The sequence below is a fragment of the Gekko japonicus genome, unplaced genomic scaffold (assembly GCF_001447785.1).
Source record: "Gekko japonicus isolate JY-2015 unplaced genomic scaffold, Gekko_japonicus_V1.1 scaffold748, whole genome shotgun sequence".
NCBI classification, from domain to species: Eukaryota; Metazoa; Chordata; class Lepidosauria; order Squamata; family Gekkonidae; genus Gekko; species Gekko japonicus.
The window spans coordinates 274,548-285,492 of NW_015164206.1; positions in this window are offsets into that span (position 1 = coordinate 274,548).

The window sequence follows — 10,945 nt, forward strand, 5'->3', positions numbered from 1 at the left end:
CACAAAAGATATTGCACAACCCCTTTATTAATACCAGTCCTCCTTAATTGTACAAAAGTTTTAAGAGGGAGGACTCCTAGGAAGAATGAGCACTAATTCAAAATAGACTTAAAGGAGTCCTCCCTCTTAAAACTGTTGTACAATTAAGGAGGATTGGTATTAATAAAGGGGTTGTGCAATATCTTTTGTGATATATAAAAAGATAACACTTAAGAGGTTTGGATATATGTTTCTTTCTATGTTAATGTTTATATGATAATTAATATAATGGTGTGAATAATTTATAAGAAATATAGAAAAAATAATATAAAAACGGCGGGAAAATTACTTGAGATACTTTGCAATCGTCTGTAGCACGGTATTTGCTGATTTTTGGTGCTTCCCCATATTCAGCAGTCCAAGGAAAAGCACAGCAGGGAACGCAAGAGGGGTAAGCAACCCCCAGTATGTGTGCTAAACCAAGTCAGGCCATAGTGTTCGGCTTCTGCCCAAGGCTAGCCACAAAACACTGGCAGTGCCCTGGGGGCTCAGCTGGCTTCCATTGCGTGTCTGGCCAAGGACAAGAATAGCCCCCTGCCCAACTTCTGTACACCAGCACCCTACTTCTCCACAGGGAGGCAGTGTCATGAGTTTTGGGGCATTCCAGCAAGCAAGGTTGTCCACTCCTACAACTGAGCCAGTTGTATGCTCTATGGCACAATAGCCCAACCTTTTGGCTCAGTTTGTAGTGCTCTTGCGAGGGGCACAGAATGCAAATTATCCCTATGTTCTATGTTTCTGTCCCTAGTAAGTTTCAGAGGGTAGCCATGTTGGTTTGCAGTAGCAGATTTGAGTCCAGTAGCCAGTTTGGTGTAGTGGTTAAGTGTGCAGACTCCAATCTGGGAGAACCGGGTTTGATTCCCCTCTCCTCCACTTGCACCTGCTGGATGACCTTGGGCAAGCCATAGTTCTGGCACAGCTGTTCTTGAAAAAGAGCAGTTTCTGTCAGAGTTCTCTCAGCCCCACCTACCTCACAGGGTGTCTGTTGTGGGGAGGAAAAGGGAAAGGAGTTTGTAAGCCACTCTGAGACTCCTTTAGGTAGTGAAGGGCGGGGTATAAATCCAATCTCTTCTTCTTCTTAGGGACCAATAAGAGATTCCAGATATGAGCTTTCGAGAGTCAGAGCTGCACGCAAAAGCTCATACCCGGAAATTCTTGCTGGTCTTTAAGGGGCTACTGAACTTGTATCTAGCCATCCCTGGTAAAACACTCTTATTGTCTGGATTTGGGGGGAGTTCTTGATGATGTTTTTTAAACTTTTGTCGAAGGTGAGCACAGCATGTGCCTTAAAGTCCCCCCCCCCAGATTTAAATTTCTATTTTGAGAAAATTAGAATACAAAGTCACATCAAAATACATCTTACAGAAATAGTAATAGTACAATAATAGTAAAATTTGTAAGCCAAGCCAAATAAAGGAAATATATAAATTTACAAAACAAGTACAGAACTAGTATATTCTTGCATTTAAACACGGGTTTAGGGCATCAATATTTCTAATGACTACAGTTTGTACACCAGCACCCTACTTCTCCACAGGGAGGCCTGGCGTGATCTGGTCCATGGGGTCACGAAGAGTCGGACTCGACTGTGCGACTGAAAAACAACAACAGTTTGTAAGTCAAGTCAAATAGAGAAAATACATAAATATTTGAGACAAGTATAGAACCACTATATTCTCATAACAAAAAGGAGCTTATAACATTAATATATCACTAGGATAAGAACCATTTAGAAACAATTCATTAGTAGAGATAAAATCAATCACGGGGAACCATGTTTGAAAGAAGAGAGACATATCAGGGTTATTGTTTCTGGTAGATGATCCAGTATTTTTTACATTTTGTAGATATCCCAATGCCTTAAAGTTCTTCAAGGTTCATTCCCCTTTGCTGAGCCTCTGGAAGTTAAATGTGTCTAGGAGGCATTTCAGCTAGTACAGATGTCTCCTTGTGTTGACCCAAAAAGGCAACACCTGCCTCCCTTACATCCCTATATTACTGTCCAGTCAATTTGTGTTGAACTGGTCTGAGTGGCAGCTATTCTGCAAGTACATCCAGAATTGCTGCAAGATTAAATATCCTCAATCTGTAAAAGTTATACACTTTACTAATACACCCTGCTTCAGAAACCACTGCAGGACAGGGGACTACACAGAGAACGTAGATGTTGAAGAACCTTCCACACTGAGTGATAGCCAGGGCATGTGTACACACGCTCTGGCAGTGATCTTTGGTGTCTAGACAGAAGTGTTAACAGCACACAAGGGTGTCCTTATTTTCATCTCCAAAAGGACAGAAGCTAAGACCGGAACAGCAAGGTCCATGGCAATAGTCTTCAACCATCCCAGATCCAGGAATCACTGAGCACACGACAGGACGTTTTGTGACATCACATTCATGTGACAGGAAGAGTTGGGAGCAGAGTTATGATTTCACTGGTGTCAAGGCTAGGACTGTACATTGCAGAGCAAGAAAGCAAATGTAAGAAAGGAAATATAAGCTGAGCTGTCCTCGCAGAGCAAGAAGAAAGCAAATATAAGAAAGGAAATATAAGCTGAGCTGTCCTGAGGAAGAATCCCACGGGCAGAGGTATGGATGAGCCCCTCCGCTGCTTAGTGATCTTGCCTGACTGTCCTGCTGTTCATCTTGGCACGGCGCCCTCGTCCTCTGCGAATGCAGACTAACAGCAGGTCTTCTGAGATGCAACAAAAAACAAGTAGCTGTTGTATCAGGACCGGCAACGCAGTTGGTAGAGCTCTGTGGCCCATCTGGTCTGAGGCACTGCACAGGATCTGTCCTGTGGAGCCATTAGTCCATTTTGTGCTGCTCTCTCACTATGAAGGCTAAAGGCAAAACGACAGCAAGCTTCACTCTAGTGTTTGTTGTGTGTATAGTGTGTGTATAGTGTTTGTTCTGTGTATATTAGGTGGCATCAAGTCACTTCCGACTTATGGCGACCCTATGAATTAATGTCCTCCAAAACATCCTGTCGTTAACTGCCTTGCGCAGGCCTTGCAAACGGAGGGCCCTGTGGCTTCCAGGGTGGAGTCCATCCACTTCACTACCTCCTCCCATTCCCCCTGAGCAGTGAGATGTTCCATGGGTAGTGCAGTTTGGCTTGGTTCCCTTTGCATAGGGGAGAACTCAGCAGGGGTGGCAATGTTCCCTCTAAGCTGTGGAGTCTTGTGAGCAAAAATTCTACTTGGTGAGCTACTGGCATTAAAGTCGTGAGCGAGCAATTTGGCTGCTGCATACATTAGTTTGCTCTGGAGTTATCCTTCCTGAGCTAAGGCAAAAATGAGTGAGCCGGAGGCTAAAAAAACTGTGGGCTAGCTCACACTAACTCAGCTTAGAGGGAACACTGGTGATGGGTGCTGTCTTTCAACAGGAAAATGGTAAGGTAGGAGAGGCTTAAAGATCTTGGGCGCTTTCACACATGCTAAATAACGCGGTTTCAATCCACTTTAGCGACCCTTTGCAAGTGGATTTTGTCCTTTCCCGCAGTAAAATCCAGTTGCCAAGTACATTGAAAGTGTGTGAGAAATCGCTCCTTGTCTGCTCCTCTTCTTGAAAAAAGAGATGTGGCACCCACACTGGAAAACAAACCAAACTTTAAAAATGTTCTGAGAACTGTGCAGTACTGAAATGGAATGTGTGGAATCATTCTGCCCTTAGGGCTGCTGATTGGCTAGTGACAGCTAATCCACCCTGGCCTTGAACCACAGATACATATACAGGAGTCAGTATGTAAAGCCTTCCACAGCATGGAGTCTTCAGTAGATATAGCCAGCTTGATCATTTTTTCTCCAGACACATGATGAGGACCAGAGTTGTAAACAGGCCTGAGGAGAAATGCAATGTTCCTTTAATAGATGATTAAGAAGAATGGATTTATCCCCACCCTTCACTCAGAGTGGCTTACAATCTCCTTTCCCTTCCCCTCCCCACAACAGAGACCCTGTGAGGTAGGCGGGGCTGAGAGAGCTCTTTCGAGGACTGCTCGAGAGAATAATTCTGAGGGAACTTGTGAATGACCCAAGGTCACACCAGCAGCTGCATGTGGAGGAGTGGGGAATCAAACCCGGTTCTCCCAGATTATTCTGTGCTGTTAACCAATGTTCCCTCTAAGCTATGGAGTCCTGTGAGCAAAAATTCTACTTTGTGAGCTACTGGCATTAAAGTTGTGAGCAGGTAGTTTGGCTACTGCATAAATTAGTTTGCTCTGGAGCCCTCCTTCCTGAGCTAAGACAAAAAAGTGTGAGCCGGAGGCTAAAAAACTGTGTGCTAGCTCACACTGACTCAGCTTAGAGGGAACACTGCTGTTAACCCCCAACAACCCATTTCTTGACACATATCAGGTATTTTTAGAAAGTGAATGGGGCTACGTGGGGTTCTTGCCCAGTGGGCCTTCTGACTGGCCAATGGAGACCTGAATGACTCAGCAGATTAAAATAAAGATGTTTCAGTGGCCACTGCCACCACAGTGTTGGTTTTTATTCTCGCACTCCTCTTTCCCAGAGCATTTTTTAAAATTCCCCTTTCCCCCTGCACCTGGGCTTTCTCTGGCCGGGTGTGTGGCTCCGACAGCAGCCATTTTGTGGTTGTCGCCACAATTTAAAATTTCCTGGCATGGGGGTAAATGACATCACTTGGAAAATAACACGTCATTAAGTTTTTAAAGGGCCAGGACATTTCTTCTCTAGGCTCTGGGTAATTGTACCTTTCTACCTTGGATTTGTCACTCATTGCTGTTGATGGGTATCCTAGCAGAACGTGATAGCCTAGTGAGGATCCACGCACTGCATCTGACAAAGTGGGTCTAGTCCTCAAAAACGTACCCTGGAATAAATGCTGAATTTCACACGATGCTGTCTCCTACTGAATTAGACCTGTCATCTAGCAAGGTATATACTGTCTGCTGCTCAAGGCTGTAGCTTTCCAGGGTCTCAGGTACATAAGAACATAAGAGACGCCAATGTTGGATCAGGCCAAAGGCCCATCCAGTCCAACACTCTGTATCACACAGTGGCCAGAAATACCAGTGCCATTAGGAGGTCCACTAGTGGGGCCAGGACATTAGAAGCCCTCCCACTGTTGACCCTCCCAAGCACCAAGAAGACAGAGCATCACTTGCCCTGGACATCTTTCCACCTGCTACCTCTACCTCTGAACTGCAGATGCTGACGACTGAACTGGGGATCTTCTTCTCCATGCAAAGCTGACCCTCTGCCATTACCCCTACCAGTGCTCCCTCTAAACTGAGTTACTGTGTGCTAGCTCACAGTTTTTTAGCCTCCAGCTCTCACATTTTTTCCTTAGCTCAGGAAGGACGGCTCCAGAGCAAACGAATTTATGCAGTAGCCAAATCGCTCGCTCACAACTTTAATGCCAGTAGCTCACAAAAATAGAATTTTTGCTCACACCTTGGAGCATTGTTTTTAAGGTTCCCACAAGGTCCCTCTTTATTTTTGCTGCCACAGCCTATCTCGTGTCTGTGTGTGTGTGTAAAGTATCATCAATTCGCAGCCGACTAGTGTTCCCTCCAAGCTTAGTTAGTGTGAGCTAGCTCACAGTTTTTTAGCCTCCAGCTCTCACATTTTTGCCTTAGCTCAGGAAGGATGGCTCCAGAGCATACTGATTTATGCAGCAGCCAAATCGCTTGCTCACAACTTTAAGGCCAGTAGCTCACAAAGTAGAATTCTTGCTCACAGGACTCCACACCCTACAGGGAGACCCCAGCGAGGCACTTTCAAGGCAAGTGAGAAGTTTGCCATTGCCTTCCTCCGCATTCTTCCTTGGCAGTCTCCTCCCAAGTACTAACCAGGGCTGACCCTCCTTGGCTTCCGAGATCTGATGGCAGCATCACTTCCTTCCCCCTAATGCAGCCACCCCTCTGGAATTACTAGTTGAAAGATGGTTCCTGCAGGTTTCCTTTGTACCAATTTTGCACATCCTGTGACTAAAACAGCGACATGAAAATAACCCCACCTTGAAATGCAAAGCCAAAACAGCACCCATGATCTCATTTTACACCACATCCCACTGCTGAAATGAAACTTATGGCACCAACTAATGTATGCACTGAGGAGAGGTATTTTTGGGTGTTTTTTTGTCTAGCCTGGCAATACACCTGAGGGCAGAAAAACAGGCAGAGAAGATTGGGGGGGGGGACTATGGCATTGTACCCACTCCTCCACATGCAGTTGCTGGTGTGACCTTGGGTCAGTCACAAGTTCTCTCAGAGCTGTTCTCTCAGGAGCAGTCCTCGCAAGAGCTCTCTCAGCCCCACCTACCTCACAGGCAATGTTCACTCTAAGCTGTGGAGTCTTGTGAGCAAAAATTCTACTTTGTGAGCTGCTGGCATTAAAGTTGTGAGCGAGCAGTTTGGCTACTGCATAAATTAGTTTGCTCTGGAGCCATCCTTCCTGAGCCAAGACAAAAATGTGTGAGCCGGAGGCTAAAAACCTGTGAGCTAGCTCACACTAACTCACCTTACAGGGAACACTGCTCACAGGGTGTCTGTTGAGGGGAGGGGAAGGGAAAGGAGATTGCAAGCCACCCCGAGACTCTATCGGGTAGTGAAGGGTGGGCTATAAGTCCAACCCCTTCTTCTTTCATTTGCCAACAGAATTTTCTATTCAACATACACATCGTTCTTCTTGAGGGTGATTGTGGAGAGAGTGCTACCAGAAAGGAGGTGGGGGGACGACGACACTCAACATGTCTCTTGTAGAGTGTATTTTCTATTACAAGTAACGCCCCCCCCCCTCTTGTGGAATATTTGTATATAGGGAGACAATGTCCAAAGCAGCGTCACTTCATCAACCTGAGATATTTCCCCGAACTTATTTATAAAGTCCATTGTAGCTTCAGCCACTCATTTCTGTCCATTAAGGATCTATTAGCGGCACAGGATAGTTCTCTCCAGGCTTGTTGGCAACCCTCACTGTTCCCTTATTTCTGATGTCTTTGGGCAACCGGAGGAGCAGCCTCCCTGCCTGTGTCACCCCCCCCCCCCAAGGAACTTCAGCGGCAGAGAGGTACAGTCTCTTGGTTGTCTTCGGACATCTGGCCACTGTGTGACACAGAGTGTTGGACTGGATGGGCCTTTGGCCTGATCCAACATTGGCATCTCTTATGTTCTTATCCGATCGGTGGCAAAGGCTACACAGTGCTCAGCCTTTCATTTCTGCAGTCTTTAGGACTGCCTCTTATTGCTTGCAGATCAGCAAGCCGTTCAAGTATGGTTGCCAGCTCCCTGGAGGGAAACAAAAAGTCTTGTCCCTTTAACAGCGGTTGAGTGGTGATAGGTCAAGAGGTTGAGCGGGGATATTATTTGACCGACGATGTTATTAAACTTTAGGCCAAAGGGGATTATTTTTCTCCTGGCTTGTTGGCAACCCTGTGCCCAATTTTATGCACATTTACTTGGAAGGAAAGTCCCCCTTGGCTGCACAGGAGGAGTTGCAGAAGGACCCTCTCCTTGCATACTTTCCAGCCTGGGATTTAAGATCACAGGAAGAGGAACTCCCTGTCTGTCCCACCAATGAAAGAAGCTAGTCTGGTGGGCACATGAGAGATGGTCCTGACCTGGATAGCCCAGGCTGGCCCGATGTCGTCAGATTTCGGAAGCTAAGCAGGGTCGGCCCTGGCTAGTATTTGGATGGACAACCTCCAAGGAATACCAGGGGTGTGACGCAGAGGGAGGCAATGGCAAACCACCACTGAAATGTCTCTTGCCTTAAAAACAAGTCCAGCTCGCCACCTAGTGGTGCATAATGCTAAAAAGAGCTAGAACTTCTGGCTGCCGGACAATCTTAGGATCTCCTCGTTATACCACACACCCTGCCATATGATAATTAATGATGAGAGGTGGCCTTTTTGGTGGCAGTTCCACGATTAAGGAAGAACCTCCCCAGGGAGGCATACCTGGCCCCCTCATTTTCAGGAGGCAGTTTAAGACGAGTTTTATTTAAGACTGCATTTGACTCATTTGGTTTTTATTTACTGGAAGTCCTGCGATTTTAAATTGTAGTCTTTCAGTTATTGTTTTATTTAATAATTGCTGTTGTATCTACATTGTAAGTCAGTTTGGGTTTCACAAGGCAGAAAGGCAGCTAATGCATGTTTTAAATAAATCAGTCAAGGGAGTGGGCATATGGTTGCAGCTAGGTTTAAATTTTTCCTCCTGTGTACTAAGCAACTGCTTGGGCTAGCAGCTGATAATCCTTATCGCCAAGTCCTGAAAACCTTCACCTGCTGATGTCTCAAGTTTAAAACAGCTGAAAAGACACAAGAACAGGACATGCCCTTTTTTCCTGATCAGTTGGCAACCCTCACTGTTACCCCTCATGCATTGCTCTTTGCTTTTAGGATCCATTTCTCCCATGGACTGGCATCCCCTTTAATGACAATAAGTAAATGAAGTTCCATGATCAGAGGCAGTATACCTCTGAGCACCAGATCCTGGTGACGAACCACAGGAGGTGGCCATCATGCCTTGCAAGCAGTGTACCCTCTAAGCTGAGTTAGTGTGAGCTAGCTCACGGTTTTTTAGCCTCCAGCTGACACATTTTTTGTCTTAGCTCAGGAAGGACGGCTCCAGAGCAAACCGATTTATGCAGCAGCCAAATCGCTCGCTCACAACTTTAATGCCAGTCGCTCACAAAGTAGGATTTTTGCTCACAAGACTCCACAGCTTAGAGGGAGCATTGCTTGCAAGCATCCTAGAAACATCTGTCCCAGGATAAATTGGTTGTAGCGGCAGCAGTAATAATGATACCAGGGCATGTACCGTCGCGCGGGGAAGGAGAAGCTTAAATGAGTGGAGAAAAAATGTCCTGAATTAGCATGATGTCATATGGATTTAAAATTGGAGGGAGGGGAGCTATCTGCATTCTATGGATAACTCTGGGATTAAATAAATATCAGTTAGGGAGATTCCAGGATAGAAGCAGCTATTTTTATGCAAATGTTTATCTTCGCATCAAAATGGACAGACTGAATCTCTTGCATTTCCTGAACCCTGAAAACCCACATTGTAATAAAAACTGCAATATTATACACCAAGTCTCATAAAACTCCTGGGGTTTACCTCTGAGTAAAGTATTGCATGAGATCACCTTTTAAGGCTGCTTGTCTTTAAGGTAGTACAGGAGTCTCCTCCTTGAAGAAGCGCAGATTTGACTGCAGTTTTGTGCTTTTCTAGACCTTAAACTTAGTGTCTTCACCTAGGGCGTGCTTTATTACCTTGCCTGGACACGACTAGCAGGCTGTAGTGGAATTTAGATGCACAGCAACCCCAGGGGCATTGTAGCTTTCTCCCCCCCCCCTCCTTTCACTGCGTTTTCAAACTTTCATTTCCACTGATTCTAGGATTGTCCTCAGCAACAAGGAAACAGTGGGCGTGGCTACCTCAGGCTGGTTTCATATCATGTTAACCATCCAGTTCTCGGTCAAGGACAACTCCAGCCACTGAAGACCATGAGATGAGAGGGCCTAGAGGGTAAACTTTATCCTTGTGCTGGATATTATGTAGTGTCAAGTAACATTTCACATGATGAACTCTGTCAACAGAACTGGACTGAATAGGACAGCAGAAAACAAGACTGCAGCAAAACAGGGTGTTTTGCAAGGCGGCCACATGGGGTCACCTGTGTAGCTCTCGTCACTGTTGCAGTGCAACATCCTGGGGGGGCATTCTCCCCTTTGCTGGTGTCTATGAAGTTGCCACCTGGCAATCCAGAGATTGAAGCCCTGGCCTGGATAGAAGAAGAAGAAGAGGAGGAGATTGGATTTATACCCCGCCCTTCACTTACTGGCAATCCAGAGATTGAGGCCCTGGCCTGGATCGCCCAGTCTGGCCCGGTCTTGGAAGGTAAACAGGGTCGTCCCTGGTTAGAACTTGAATGGGAGACTAACAAGAAAGTCCCGCTTTGAAATGCAAAGGCAGGCAATTGGGAAACCGCCTCTGCTCATTTCTTCCCTTGGAAGCCTTACGGGGTTGCCATAAATTGGTTGTGACTTGAGGACACTTGACACACAGCGGTGACGGTGGCCCTAGGGTTGCCAGGTGAGGCTGACAAGTCAGCAGGGGACTTCCCAGGAGCCTCTGGGAGAGGAGAGGGAAGAAACACAATTGAGCTCTAAAAGACGTTCTGGCCGTCACATTTAAAGGGACAACATTCCTTTTAAATGCCTTCCCTCCGCTGGAAATCATGGAGAATGGGAGCACATTCTTTTGGGGGCTCTGTGGAACCCCCCCGGTCCAATCTTTTTGAAACGGGTTGTTGGGGTTTTTTTGAGAAGAGGCACCAGATGCTATGTTGAAAATTTGGTGCCTCTACCTCAAAAAAAACAGCCCCTCCAGAGCCTCAGATACCCCCATATTGATTCTCCATTATACCCTATGGGGACTGGTCTCCATAGGGCATAATGGAGTGCCCAGGGGACACCCCCCCCCAGTTTTCTGAAAATCCTGAAGCAGGGGGAGGGCCTCCAAACCAGGGGATCCCCTGCCCCCAATTGGGGATTGGCAACCCTAGCCCCAAACCATTAAAACCCAAAAAGCGGACCCTCAGGGAGAGTGATGTCACGTGCATATCAAACTGAAGCCAAATCTCTGTGGAACCAATGACAGCGGTGCTGATGAACTCAGCAAATTCCCAGAAATGGTGGGTCAGTCTCAGACAAACAAGAATTGCAGAGTAAATGCCTCTTTGGAAAAAATATTTCTTGATCCACCTTAACCCTACAGCCATCTGGAATTCAATCTCAGTGGTTTCTCACGGGATATTCCCAGGGGTCATTTCCTGCGGGAGCGCACAGGAGCAGAGCTCCGGCAGTAAGGAGCCCAGGGGGCGGGCACATGCAACAAGCCCCGCCCCCTGCTCCCAGCAGCCCTCAG